Source organism: Podarcis liolepis, assembly GCF_965112155.1.
Source record: "Podarcis liolepis genome assembly, chromosome: 8".
Taxonomy (NCBI): domain Eukaryota; kingdom Metazoa; phylum Chordata; class Lepidosauria; order Squamata; family Lacertidae; genus Podarcis; species Podarcis liolepis.
In genome coordinates this window covers 20,446,475-20,459,340 of record NC_139560.1, presented here as the reverse complement: position 1 = coordinate 20,459,340, position 12,866 = coordinate 20,446,475, and positions in this window count along the sequence as shown.

The following is a 12,866-nucleotide window of genomic DNA, read 5'->3' as shown; positions in this document are numbered from 1 at the left end:
TAGGTAAAAAGGTAATGGTTATGAGAAGTTGGCAAAAATAAGATTTTAAGGTTTTTTATAAGATAAGATGAAAATAGAGTAAGGTAATGTAATGACAGAATATTATGAATTATGGAAATGATTTGCTGTGATAATTATTAATTAAGATACAAGAGATGGGAGGAGGAGGAGGTCATGGAAAGAAGGTATTGAAAGTGGAGAATTTGAAAATGATGGTTTTATTTTTTTCTTTTTCTTTTTCTGTTTTTGTCTTTTTTTCTTGTAATTTTTAAAAAAATCTTTTTTCAATAAATATCATTTTAAAAAAATCAAGTTGATTTCTGCTTAAATTCAAGACTGTGGCTATGGGAGAAGCAAGGTCTTCTGGGGTGTTAATGCTGTGAACCCCTCCATTGTAGACTCAGGTTGTATATATGTGTAAATAAACCAAATATCATAAAAACACCACAGTTTCCACTGTCCCTCATTCTGCAGAAAGCAAACCGTGGAATATTGCACTGCTCAGAGATTGGTGTGCCATGCAACAATATGTTTTGGCTGGCAAGGTTCCCAGTTTAGGTAGGTGTGGGCATCAGTGGGTTTGTTGTAGAGGTTGTCACCTATTTTGTTGTTTTCAATTATGAGTATTTCTGAAGGTGCAAAAATGTTTACTTCCAGCTGCCTATAATGTGGTTTAGTGATGTGTTCCAACGCAGAAAATTTATTTTGAAAAGGGGGTGGGGTGGGAGGATATTAGACCAGTTCTCGTAATGGAGTTAGCATCTCCGCAGCACTCTTAGCTACTGTTGCTTCAGTACACCAGCTTAGAATCACAGCAGTGGCCTAAGAAGGTCTAATCAAAACTCGTCCTGCTTAATGAAATCTGTTTAATTAAATAAGATGCATCTGTCAGTTCTGTGCTTCGTTCCCTGAAACTAAAGTGGTAATCTGTAATGAGGCATACTGATAAGAAGAACGCTTTCCAACCTTCTAGCACGACTTATAATGAACACATTCAGTTTGACCCTATGCATATTCACTCCAAAATAAGTTCCACAGACTTCAGCGCAGTTTCTTTCCATCTAAGTGTGCATCAGACTGTCACTTAAATCTATATCTATCATCTAACTACCATCTATCTATCATCTATGTCACTGATCTCTAACTAGATCTATTTTTTAAATAGAATTTTCATTCAGTTTTTAAAGAAAAATTATGGGTTTTATGTATGTAGTTCTTTTGCCTTAAATATTGTAAGTCACATTGAATGGGGGTGGGTCCTTCTCCATGAATGATCCCCCAGTTCTCTCACTGTAGGGACAGCAGCAGCAAACACAGAGAAAGGAGAGACGATGAAAGTTTACCTGCTCTGCTCTTGTCCTGGTTGCTCCTCCCCTCCTGCTGCTGCTTAATCATTTAAATTAAACAATTTAATGCCATTTACATGACAATTGCCACATGAGCAAGAATTCGTTTGGCACGTTGCATATACAGGCAATTAGCATTATGAGCTGTAGTGTGTCTGATTAGGAAAACTGCTCTGTTGGGAAAGAGAATTCACTGCCTTTCTCTCCTGAGACTTCTCCAAGTATGGAGGAAGCCGTTTGCTATACTCCTCCATAGAATGCTGCACAACTTAGCTGTTTCATGAGAGAATGGAAAAGGCTTCCTGCATCCTTCAAGGGCACCAGGTATTGCTGATGGTTGTTGGCTGGCATCTGTCTGTCCCAGGAAACAATGGAGGAGTGCACCTTTGGAGGAGAAGTCAAACTGTTGGCAGGTTGCAGTAGTGGCTGTAGAGAACACAGGAGAGACATGTTTGGTTGCAGCTGGGGCAGATGAAGGCGTCTGGTTGTGCTGCTGCAGATGCTTCATGGCTTTTCTTCACTCTGTGCTCCTCCAAGCAGTCCTTTCTCCTCTGGTCACTGCTATGGATACATGACCTGACTGTCTGTCTCCAGGCTCTGTGGTCGTCTGCAAGGGATTCCCACATGGTGGGATTGATGTTGCCAGGCTTCACATCACGTACGCAGACATATTTGTACATTCATACCTTTGTTCTCGAACAGAATGCATTCCAGGAGTCCGGTCAACTCCCAAAACTATTTGAAAACCAAGGCACGGCTTCAGATTGGCTGCAGGAACATCCTGCAGCCAATCAGAAGCCTTGCTGGATGTTCAGCTTCCGAAAATCGTTCGAAAACCAGAACACTCATTTCCAGTTTTCAATCATTCAGGAGCCGAAATGTACGAGTTCCAAGGCATTTGGCAACCAAGGTACGACTGTATTGCAGAGTTGAACTGCCGAGAAAACACAGGATCCGATAACATGAAAACCCCTGGGGGAAAAATACAAAACAGCAACCACGCGCGTATCAGTTCCTTGCTCCTCAGTCAGCAACCCACATCCTTTTCAGGGCAGGATTAGACTTGACATTTGGGATATAATGGGCCCTTGCGTAGTTGGCATATCGTTATTTAAATAGCTGGTAGGAAGGGAGTTTCATTGTATGGGGGCAGTAGTGTGGAACCCTTTCCCCCACTACAGGTGCTTGTGGACATCCCATAGGTATCTGCTTGATCACTGTGGAGACAGGACACTGGACTAGATAGGCCTTTGCCCTAAACCAGCAGAGCCCTTTTTAGGTTATGATTGGAACCCATGGGTGTTCTGCTCTCATTGCAAAAGCAAACACAGGGGGAGGCTGATTCCAGTTGGGCCATGGAGGGGGTGAAGAATTACAGCCCACTCCCCTCCGCTATGGACCTGATCCAGCTCCCCCATGGGAGTTTTTTCATATATATGAAAGTGAAAAATGTTATGTCCAGCCTGGCCCTTAAACTGATGGGTGGGATGTAAACCGATATGTTGTCACATCGGGGCTACTGCAGTGAAGGCTCTGCTTCTTACAGAACCTGCTGCACACATGAATGGAGGGGATTTGAATAAATATTAACAGCATTTGTCTATGTAGCTGAACACCTGATTTGATTGACCGTGGCTCTAGGTCGGTGCTGGGAATCCTTGTTGGCCAGAGGGGGGCACATTGCTGCCCCACCAAAAAAAGGGCAAAATAAGACGCTAACCTGCATAAATTTGCACATGCCAATTTGTATGTCTAGATGTGCGTTTAGAAATCATTACTACATTTTTAAAAGGCAGGCAGGAACTTTTGGGGCAACACAAAAGTGGCCACATATCTCAGCTGAGAATCTGAAGTATAGTATGACCCTAGTACCCTCCATTCACTCTAGGTTGTTCTGTTAAAATACACTGCAGTTTATTAGATACGCTATTCGCAACCTCACCTAGATTAAGTGTTTTATAGTGTTCTGATACCCCCCACTCCCCCCCTTTCCCCCCTTTTTGCAGGCCAAGCACAAAAATGAGAAACCGACGCCTCTCTTCTGCTACTGTAGCATTTGATCAGAGTTACCTTTGGGTTAGAGCTAGTTTTCATGTTTCCCTTTAATTCGTGCTTTCCTCGTGTCAGCAGCAATGTGCTCTTTCTTCGGGTAATTACTGTAGGCAATGTGTGTTCTCATTCCTGTGCATGATTAATTAACAAGCTAAGTAACCTGCCAGAGGTGGGAAGAGCCTGCATATGCAAATGACACAGGCTCCCCCCTCCCCCCTCTGTTGCATAACAAAGGAAAAATTAATGCAAAAAAAGGGATGAAAATGTCCTTCACATCAAAAGGAACATGAAAATGAAGTGCAAAGCTAGGAATAGCAAGAGGAATAGATTGCATTTGCAACCCAAATCCTGTGCAAGCAGGAGATGGCGATATATATAAAGGGTCAAACTGTTTGGGTTTGGGTTATTCCTTCAGAGAAGCTGAGCACAGCTGGTTTAAACTGGTTCTGTTATCTCTTTCAGTCAAGGTCATGCTGACTATACAGTGGTAGCTCAGGTTAAGAACTTAATTCATTCTGGTGGTCCGTTCTTAATGTGAAACTGTTCTTAACCTGAGGTACCACTTTAGCTAATGTGGCCTCCTGCTGCCACTGTGCCGCTGCTGCACGATTTCTGTTCTCATTCTGAAGCAAAGTTCTTAACCCAAGGTACTATTTCTGGGTTAGCAGAGTCTGTAACCTGAAGCATACGTAACCCGAGGTACCACTGTAATAGTAAGGCCAGAAGGAGCCTAGGTTTCACTTTCTCTTTCTATCTCTTTTCCTTCTGCTGTGGTGTTCTGTATATAGGTTTAGACTTCTTATAAGCTATGGTAAGTTTAAGTTAAGTCTGCTGCAACGGGATTTCTTATGGACAGTGCCAATCCTAAATGTATTGGATTTGTGACCATTATGCTCATTTGCCTTCAGTAGCAGTAAAGCTCTGCTGGATGAAATAAAATTGCCTCTGGTCTATTTTTGGGGAATTCTGCAATGTACGTAAGGTTTTACTCTGCTAACTATACATTGGGATCTACTCTGGATGTATATTGAGTAGAATTTCATGACAGAGCCTGACCTGCTCCTGCTCCACTGTCTCCCAGGTCCAGAAGAGGATTGAAGAGGGAGGAGCAAAAGTCATGTGAGTCGTCACCGGCTTGCACACAGCTTGGGTGGGGGAGATATATAAACCGAGGTCGAGGACTGCAACTGCCTCATTGGGTGCACACCTAGGAGTAGCTGAGAGACGTAGGACTGATCGTCATGCCTTTTCCTGACTTGTAAGTGTACTATTGGCAAGACCTTCCTTGACTGACAGTGCCATGACAGAACCTGCCTTCGATCATTGGTCCATCTAGCTCAGCACTGTCTAACTCAGCAGAGCATCTCCAGGGGTTTAGGCAGGGAGTCTTTCTACCTGGAGATGTTGGTGATTGAACCTGGGACCATGACAAGCTATTGGAAACATTTCCTTTAGTGGGTGGGGAGGGGAGAGGAAGAGATTTCACCCTGAAACAGTAGAAATTAGAAGGGAGAGCATATGGACTAGTTTATGTTGCTAATCTCCAAGTGTGGATGGCAAAGAGATTCATCCTGTTTTGCATTTGAAGCCACACTTGACAAATTCCATCTCCCCAAATAACATGTGAACTGAAACACGTCCATCCTTCAAAATGCACACTTCTCTGAATTTTGCAATCCAGAATACACTCAGCTGTTGGCTGAGCTTGCTCACAGTATGATTATGCAAACAGTTCTCTGTCTTTTTAAATTCTGCTTTAATTCTTTATTGTGTACCCCTGCCCCCATATGTGGCCAAATCTCACAAACCTGTGACATCTCTCCATCCCAGAGCATCCAAACGCCTAGCTGTTGAAATCTAACAGCTACGTGTCGCAGATGAAAGTGGAAGCCGGGGTGTTGAATTTAACCCAGCGCCAAACACTTCTCCTATATCCCCCCCCCAACTATTATTTATTGATTTACAAGAAAAGAAATTGCATTGGAAAATTTAAAAGGGGGAAGAGAAAAGCTCACTAACATGCAGAATTTTTGTTGTACTTAACCTCCCTCCCTCCGTCTCTCTCTCTCTCCCCTTTTATTCCCTTCACAGTAGAAGGTTCCCAAGAGAATAGAAGTGAATGATCAGAAGGTCACACTGGAAATTCATCATGTAAAAAACCTTTCCTGTACCTTGTAAACTAAGTTAGGTTTGATTCATGAGCTCATTTATGAGCCGCAGAAGTGCATGACATCATTTATGAGATTAGCAAGTGGGGAGACTCAATGGAATATTAGAAAGTGCAAAGTGATTCTGCTAATAAGAAAACTGGAAAGCGGAAACAAACAAAACAAAGGGTAAGCCCCTTCCTCATTCTTGTGGTGCGTTGTATACAATAACTCAGGAGGCCATGAATCAGCCCTAACCAAAATGGCCAGATGCAGAGATGTGCTTGTTAACGTAATGTAGCATTTTCACTTATCTTCTCCAATTAAAGAACTTGGGGAGTTCTGGAAAAGGCCATACCACATGCACTATGTACAGATCTCTGGACTGAGGAAACAAGTGGGGTGGAGAGGAAACCAGTAAAAGGGCCAACTCTTTTCCTGCATATGGACCTTCACATTATCCTGAACTAGACAGCAAATCCATGACCTTAAGGGGAAACATGGAGGCTAAATTGTAGATCATGGCTGAGGATGGTCATGCCAACATCTTCCCCTGTATTTATGTGCAGTTGTAAAATTTGTTGGAGCTTTTCCCAACATGGAAGTGACATGATAGCAAAGTCCCCCTGGGTAAATTTCTCTTTATGAATGCTTGGGTTCAAGTGGGGCACATATATCACATCATTGCCTTAGAAACCGAACTCTCAAGAGATCCTACAGTGGATTAAATGTAGCGGGAACAGTCTGATCTAGCTCTTGGAATGAGCCCTGCGCTGCATACAAATGCTGTACTCGTTGGCCTAGAATGATAATATGCCTATCCTGTCTTGATGAAATGAAGACATTTCCCCTTCTTTGCTTTATTAGCTTAATTAAACCAATCAGCAGTGGATCTTCAAGTGACTCTGATCTTCCATTCTTCTGCAGCATATATTCATTAATCTTTGCTAATGGTGTTAGTGGTGATGAGTTTGCATGCTCTGCAAAATTTAAGAAATAAAAAGTTTTTTAAAAATAAAAATGGTTTTGCTCTCCCTGAGCAACATACTCAAATGTGAGAGTTTGTTATTATTATATAGGCTTCTAATAAAAAAAAAAGTTCACATGCCCTCCTAGTTAAACAAACTCTGAGCTGCTGTTAAAGAAACCAGAATGTGTGATATTAACCATAAAGAACATACACGACACCTGATTGATTGATTGATTGAATGATTGATTTCCTGCCCTTCACCCTAAGGTCCCAGAGTGGGGAGGGAGGAGGGTTGGGGTGAAATTAACTCTGCCCACCCCACCAGTCCCAATAGGCACCACCCACCACTGCAAAACAGATGTTCTGCCTCTAAGCTGTAGACTTTCCCTCTCCTTCCATCTTCTGTGTGATAACCCTTCAGATATTGGTGCACAGCAATCACTTCTCCCCGTAATCTAAACCAATGTTGCCAACTCTTTCAACCTTTCCTCATAAGGCCTGGTTTCCAGCCCTTTCCCCAATCCTCTAGGCACACTCTTATCAAAACGGTCTCTTTGCTTTTGAAAGGAGGAACGACCATAGTTTGCAAGACAGCTATTTTCTCTTTCTCTAGAAATGCATTCACCCCCTCCCCATAAATTGTCTTTTTATTTCAATTAGGGTATGGTTACCAGACATCCCCATTTCCTGTGGACAGTCCCCAGATTTACAAATCTGCCCCTGGACAAAATCTGTTCACGGATTTCATTTAATGTCCCCGGATTTATATTTTAAGTGTCGTAGATTTATTAGTAGGGAATGAATGTTGCGTGATTGGTTCAACAGCATAAGACACATCATATGAGGACTTCTGGTGAAGCAAAATGGAGGGCGCCATGGCAGTGAGCAGCTCCTGAAGCCAGCCAGAGCCAACTGCGCTACCAGGCTGGCTCTGGGCTGCTGAGACTGCCACTGCCGCCGTCACTGCCAAGGGGAAACTGGAGATGCCCAGCGTGTCAACCCTGGAAAACCCCAGAGCTGATGCGGGGAGAAGGAGGAAAGGAGAAGGAGAAGGAAGAGAGAGAAAGAGGAAGGAGAAAAAAGAGGGGAGCCCCGACCTTGCCACGCTGCTGCCGCTGCTAAGGAGGAGAGGTAGGAGAGCAGCGGGAGGGCAATGACACGTGGCTGAGCCCAGGCCCGATCTGAGCCTACTCCATGGCTGCTAGTGCTCCAAGAGAGCAGGCTGGGGCACAGAGGAAGGCCGCGCAACAGAGGGGACCACAGAAGAGAAGATATTACTTTTTTAAAAAAAACTTTTTAAAAATGACTTTCCCCCCCTCTTTTCAAAAAAAGTGTCCCTGGATTCTTTGGAAAAAATCTGGTACCCTTAAATTAGGGCCCCTCCCCAGACATCCTTTTTGCTGTGCTTTCATGATGATATATGCTTATTATGATATTGGGGCATCCATACACGTTCCTGTTTTCAATGCTGTTTCCAATCACACTCTACAATTCCCTGTGCAAATTCAATAGTGTTTTATAACATAAATGCTCTGTTCATTTATCTATTGGATTTCTATACTGGCCTTCATTTGAGGTTCCTAGAGCTGTTTACAATATAAAAACACAAAACACACAGCATAGTAACAAACAAAAACCAACCTCCCTCTTCCCCATATTTATTTTCCTTCTATTTTTGTTGCACCGTAGCCCTTTCAGACAGCAATAAAGCGTCAGCATTGGAACAACCTAAAGCAATCTAAGCCCACTAGCAACACACTGCTATTGTGTCAAGAACATATTGCAAAACATACAACCCCCCACAAAACACCAGTCTGAAGGTGCCCTTTGAAATGAGCCAGACAGCAGCAAAACTGCCCATTGCTTGTTAAGATGCTGAATTTGGGTTCGCTCGTTTTGCTCCATCTGAGCACATAAGTCCCCAGGTCAGGATCTCGGCAGCGGCCCCCAATAAAAAGCAATCGGACTAAATCCAGCTCAGTTCAGCACAAAACGTACACTTCTTCTCCCTAGTAAATTATTCACGGAAGCTATTTATACAATGCAATACCTACTAGACTTCTCTGACAATTTGCTGACGGACATCTCATTCTGCCCCTCTTTGTCAGGTGAAACTAAACCTGCAGAACATTTTCTTTCTTGCAAATGAACAAAGGTTCTGCCCTGAACCTGCAGCCCTAGGTCTACCTATGTGTCCTTCCACAGGTTACCCGGGGCGCTTGCACATCAGCGTCTCCACCAGGAAAGTTTTTTCTATTTTCTATTTTAAAAAAGAAAGAAAGAAAACCACACCAGGGAGGCAGGTGATCAAACTCTGCCAGGGCTGGTCATCCCATTCTGCCACCTGATGCAGAACTTCCTAGGGTTGTGTGGCACCAGCTTCCAGTGAGATCTTGTGAGAGTTCCATGAGATCTTGCGGGAAGCTGCCGCCACCATTTCTCCTCGCTTCTGCAGTGGCAGAGATTCTGCAACCCAAAGCAGCTACAACCTTGCCCCCATAGGTCACACAGTGAAACTCAGCAACTCTTTTTTCCAGCTCTTCCATGGTGCAGATAACTCTTGGCTTTTCACCCTCCCTCTAATCTCATTCCTTTCACATTTTGAAAAAAATCTCAGTGTCTTTCCACACTCACGTTATTGCAAGAGTGCTGGGGGACATAGATGTTGATGAACTACAACACCCATCAGCCCAGTCAACTACAGTTCCCATCAGCCCAATGTCCAGCAGTTCAGCAACATCTAGAGCAGTGGTTCTACACCTGTGGGTCCCCAGATGTTGTTGGACTACAACTCCCATCATTCCTAGCCAGCATGACCAGTGGTCAGGGATGATGGGAGTTGTAGTCTAACAACATCTGGGTACCCACAGGCGGAGAAAGGCTGGTCTAGAAGAAAGGTAGCCAGCATGATCCCCTCCAAATGTTGAGGGGCTACAACTCCCATCACCCCTAGCTAGCAAGGCCGGAGCTCAGGGACGATGGGAGTTGTAGTCCAACAACATCTGGGGACTCACAGATTGAGAATCACTGATCTAGAGGGACAAAGGATAGCTACCCTTTCTCTAGTCCAGGGGTCACCAACCTAAGGCCCATGGGCCAGAAGTGGCTCGCGGACATCATTTGACCAGGCCACGAGCCGCCCTCAAACCGAGCCGCCCGCTCACGCATTGCGCTAAACCGGCACAGCACGGCACGGGGACTCGCCTCATGGTGCCAGAAATCGTGTCTGTGCACGCGCAGATGCTGAAAATCGTGGGCATGCGCACTCACGCATGCGATCCAGCCCACAAAGGGCTCTCCGTGGGACCAATCCGGCCCAGGCAAGATAAACCTTGCTGACCCCTGCTTTAGCCCTTGCCAATGGCTGAATACACATCATACCTTTAAAGCACAGGAACTGTAGTTTAAAGCACAGAGAACTGTGGTTTAACCCTCACACAGCTACAATTCCCAGCACCCACAACAAATTCCCTGGATTCTTTGGGGGAGGCCAAGTGTTCTCCATGTTCACTGTGTATGCAGCCTTATTCTGGGAGTCAGAAAACTATTTCCAAGGAGGCCTAACTATCCCACCCTTGTCTTCACTGGTGAACTGAAGCCTCAGATGAGGTTACGCTTTTCTCTACATAACCAGAGCTCAGCATTCTAGAGTCAATTAAAGTCTCCTATCTCACATTTCCCCCCTACTGCCTTTTTTAAAATGTCTCCTTATTTATTCTTGAATACTTGACTTCTTTATCCACTTTAGCAGTTTTTCTGAAGTGCACAGCTAAGCCCCGAAGAAACCAATACCCAAAATCCCAGACAAGCTCTTTTATTTATATTTCCCTGCATTTACTTCCATCAGTTTATTTGGCAGCTGCTGTTCCTGGTGTTTGTGTGCTGCTGCTGTTTCATTTGAGCAGAGAGCATATTTAGACGTAAAAATAAAAAAGCCACTCAATCTATTTTGTTAAATGGATAAACGGCAGAGAGGGGGGAAATTGTGAATAAGAGATTTTATTTATATTCTAGCTGAACAATACCTTTTTTTTGAGAGACTTTTAAAAGGGACAAATTGATTGCCTTCTTGACAAAGGAGATAGCTCATCTTGCCTCTGGAAACGCATTATTCAACTATCACCGAGGTTACCTAATGTATATCTGTCAAAGCAGGAACGCTATTTTCTGAAGAATGTTGGAGGGCTCAACTTTCCCATGCCGTACAAAGACATGCACCATTATGGTGCAGTTGTGGTTGGGACCCGGGTTCAAATGCACACTCAGCCATTGAGTTCCCTGGGCAACATTGGGCTAGCCATGATTTCTCAGCTGAATCCACCTCAGCTGTGTAGTTGTGAGTATGGAAGAGAATCATGTATGCTAACTTGAGTCTTCTTGGATGAAAGGTGGGCTATAAATGTAATAAATAACTAACTAACTAAATAATTTTTATTTATACTCCGCCCTCCCCAGCCAAGGCTGGGCTCAGGGTGGCTAACAAGCAATAATAAAAAAGTTAGAATCATAGAATCATATAGTTGGAATAGACCACAAGGGCCATCGAGTCCAACCCCCTGCCAAGCAGGAAACACCATCAGAGCACTCCTGACATATGGTTGTCAAGCCTCTGCTTAAAGACCTCCAAAGTAGGAGACTCCACCACACTCCTTGGCAGCAAATTCCACTGTCGAACAGCTCTTACTGTCAGGAAGTTCTTCCTAATGTTTAGGTGGAATCTTCTTTCTTGTAGTTTGGATCCATTGCTCCGTGTCCGCTTCTCTGGAGCAGCAGAAAACAACCTTTCTCCCTCCTCTATATGACATCCTTTTATATATTTGAACATGGCTATCATATCACCCCTTAACCTCCTCTTCTCCAGGCTAAACATGCCCAGCTCCCTTAGCCATTCCTCATAAGGCATCATTTCCAGGCCTTTGACCATTTTGGTTGCCCTCCTCTGGACACGTTCTAGTTTGTCAGTGTCCTTCTTGAACTGTGGTGCCCAGAACTGGACACAGTACTGCAGGTGAGGTCTGACCAGAGCAGAATACAGTGGCACTATTACTTCCCTTGATCTAGATGCTATACTCCTATTGATGCAGCCCAGAATTGCATTGGATTTTTTAGCTGCTGTGTCACACTGTTGGCTCATGTCAAGTTTGTGGTCAACCAAGACTCCTAGATCCTTTTCACATGCACTGCTCTCAAGCCAGGTGTCTACTCTCTACGCCTTGGGGAAATACAACATTAAAATACTGAAACATTAAAATATTAAAATGCAGCCTCATCACAGGAGGAGAAAGGAAAAAGGAAAAAGAAAGAGGGGGAGGGAATCAAATTGGCTCCAAGCCAAAGGCCAGGCGGAACAACTCTGTCTTACAGGCCCTGCGGAAAGAAATCAGATCCTGCAGGGCCCTGGTCTCATGAGGCAGAGCATTCCACCAGGCCGGAGCCAGTGTTGAAAAGGCCCTGGCTCTGGTTGAAGCTTATCTAACTTCCTTTGGGCCTGGGACCACTAGGGTGTTGCTATTTATGGACCTTGAGGCTCTCCGTGGAGCATACTGGGAGAGGCGGTCCCATAGGTACAAGGGTCCTAGGCCATGAAGGGCTTTAAAGGTCAAAACCAGCACCTTAAATCTGACCCTGTACTCCACCAGGAGCCAGTGCAGCTGGAAAAGCACTGGGTGAATATGCTCCCATGGCAGAGACCCCGTGAGGAGCCTCGCTGCAGCATTCTGCACCCGCTGGAGTTTCTGGGACAGCTTCAAGGGCAGCCCCGCATAGAGCGAATTACAGTAGTCAAGCCTGGAGGTGACCGTCACATGGATCACTGTGGCCAGGTCGGGGCGGGAAAGGTAAGGGACCAATAAATAAATAAAGGCTCTGATCTATTTGAAGACGCACCTCTTTACCCTGTCTTTTGACACCTGTGATGTTTTGGGGCTCACCCTGTTCATAGATCCATAGAAATGAAGAGTTGGAGGGGGCCCCTAGTGCAACCCTATACATATCCCATTGAGTTCAACAAGGTTTATTCCCAGCTAAGTGGGCATAGGTTTGCAGCCAGAGAGCCACATTATGATGCTATACTGGAAGGTACAAAAAGTAATCACTCTGGCAACAAATTGATTTTTTAAAATGTTTATTTGACATTTCTACAGAAGACTATTAATCTTTGCGTTATAATAAGGCATCACAGATACTACAGAAAAGCTCACATTGAAACTTCCCGTTTTTGCCCTTGAATGGGTTCAGAATGCAGACTCTACAAAATCAACCTGGCTGCTTCAACATAGGTCAATAGACCTTTTTGCAAAAGGAGAAATAGATGAAAAATCCTTAGAAAATTACAACCGGTCACTACAGGCT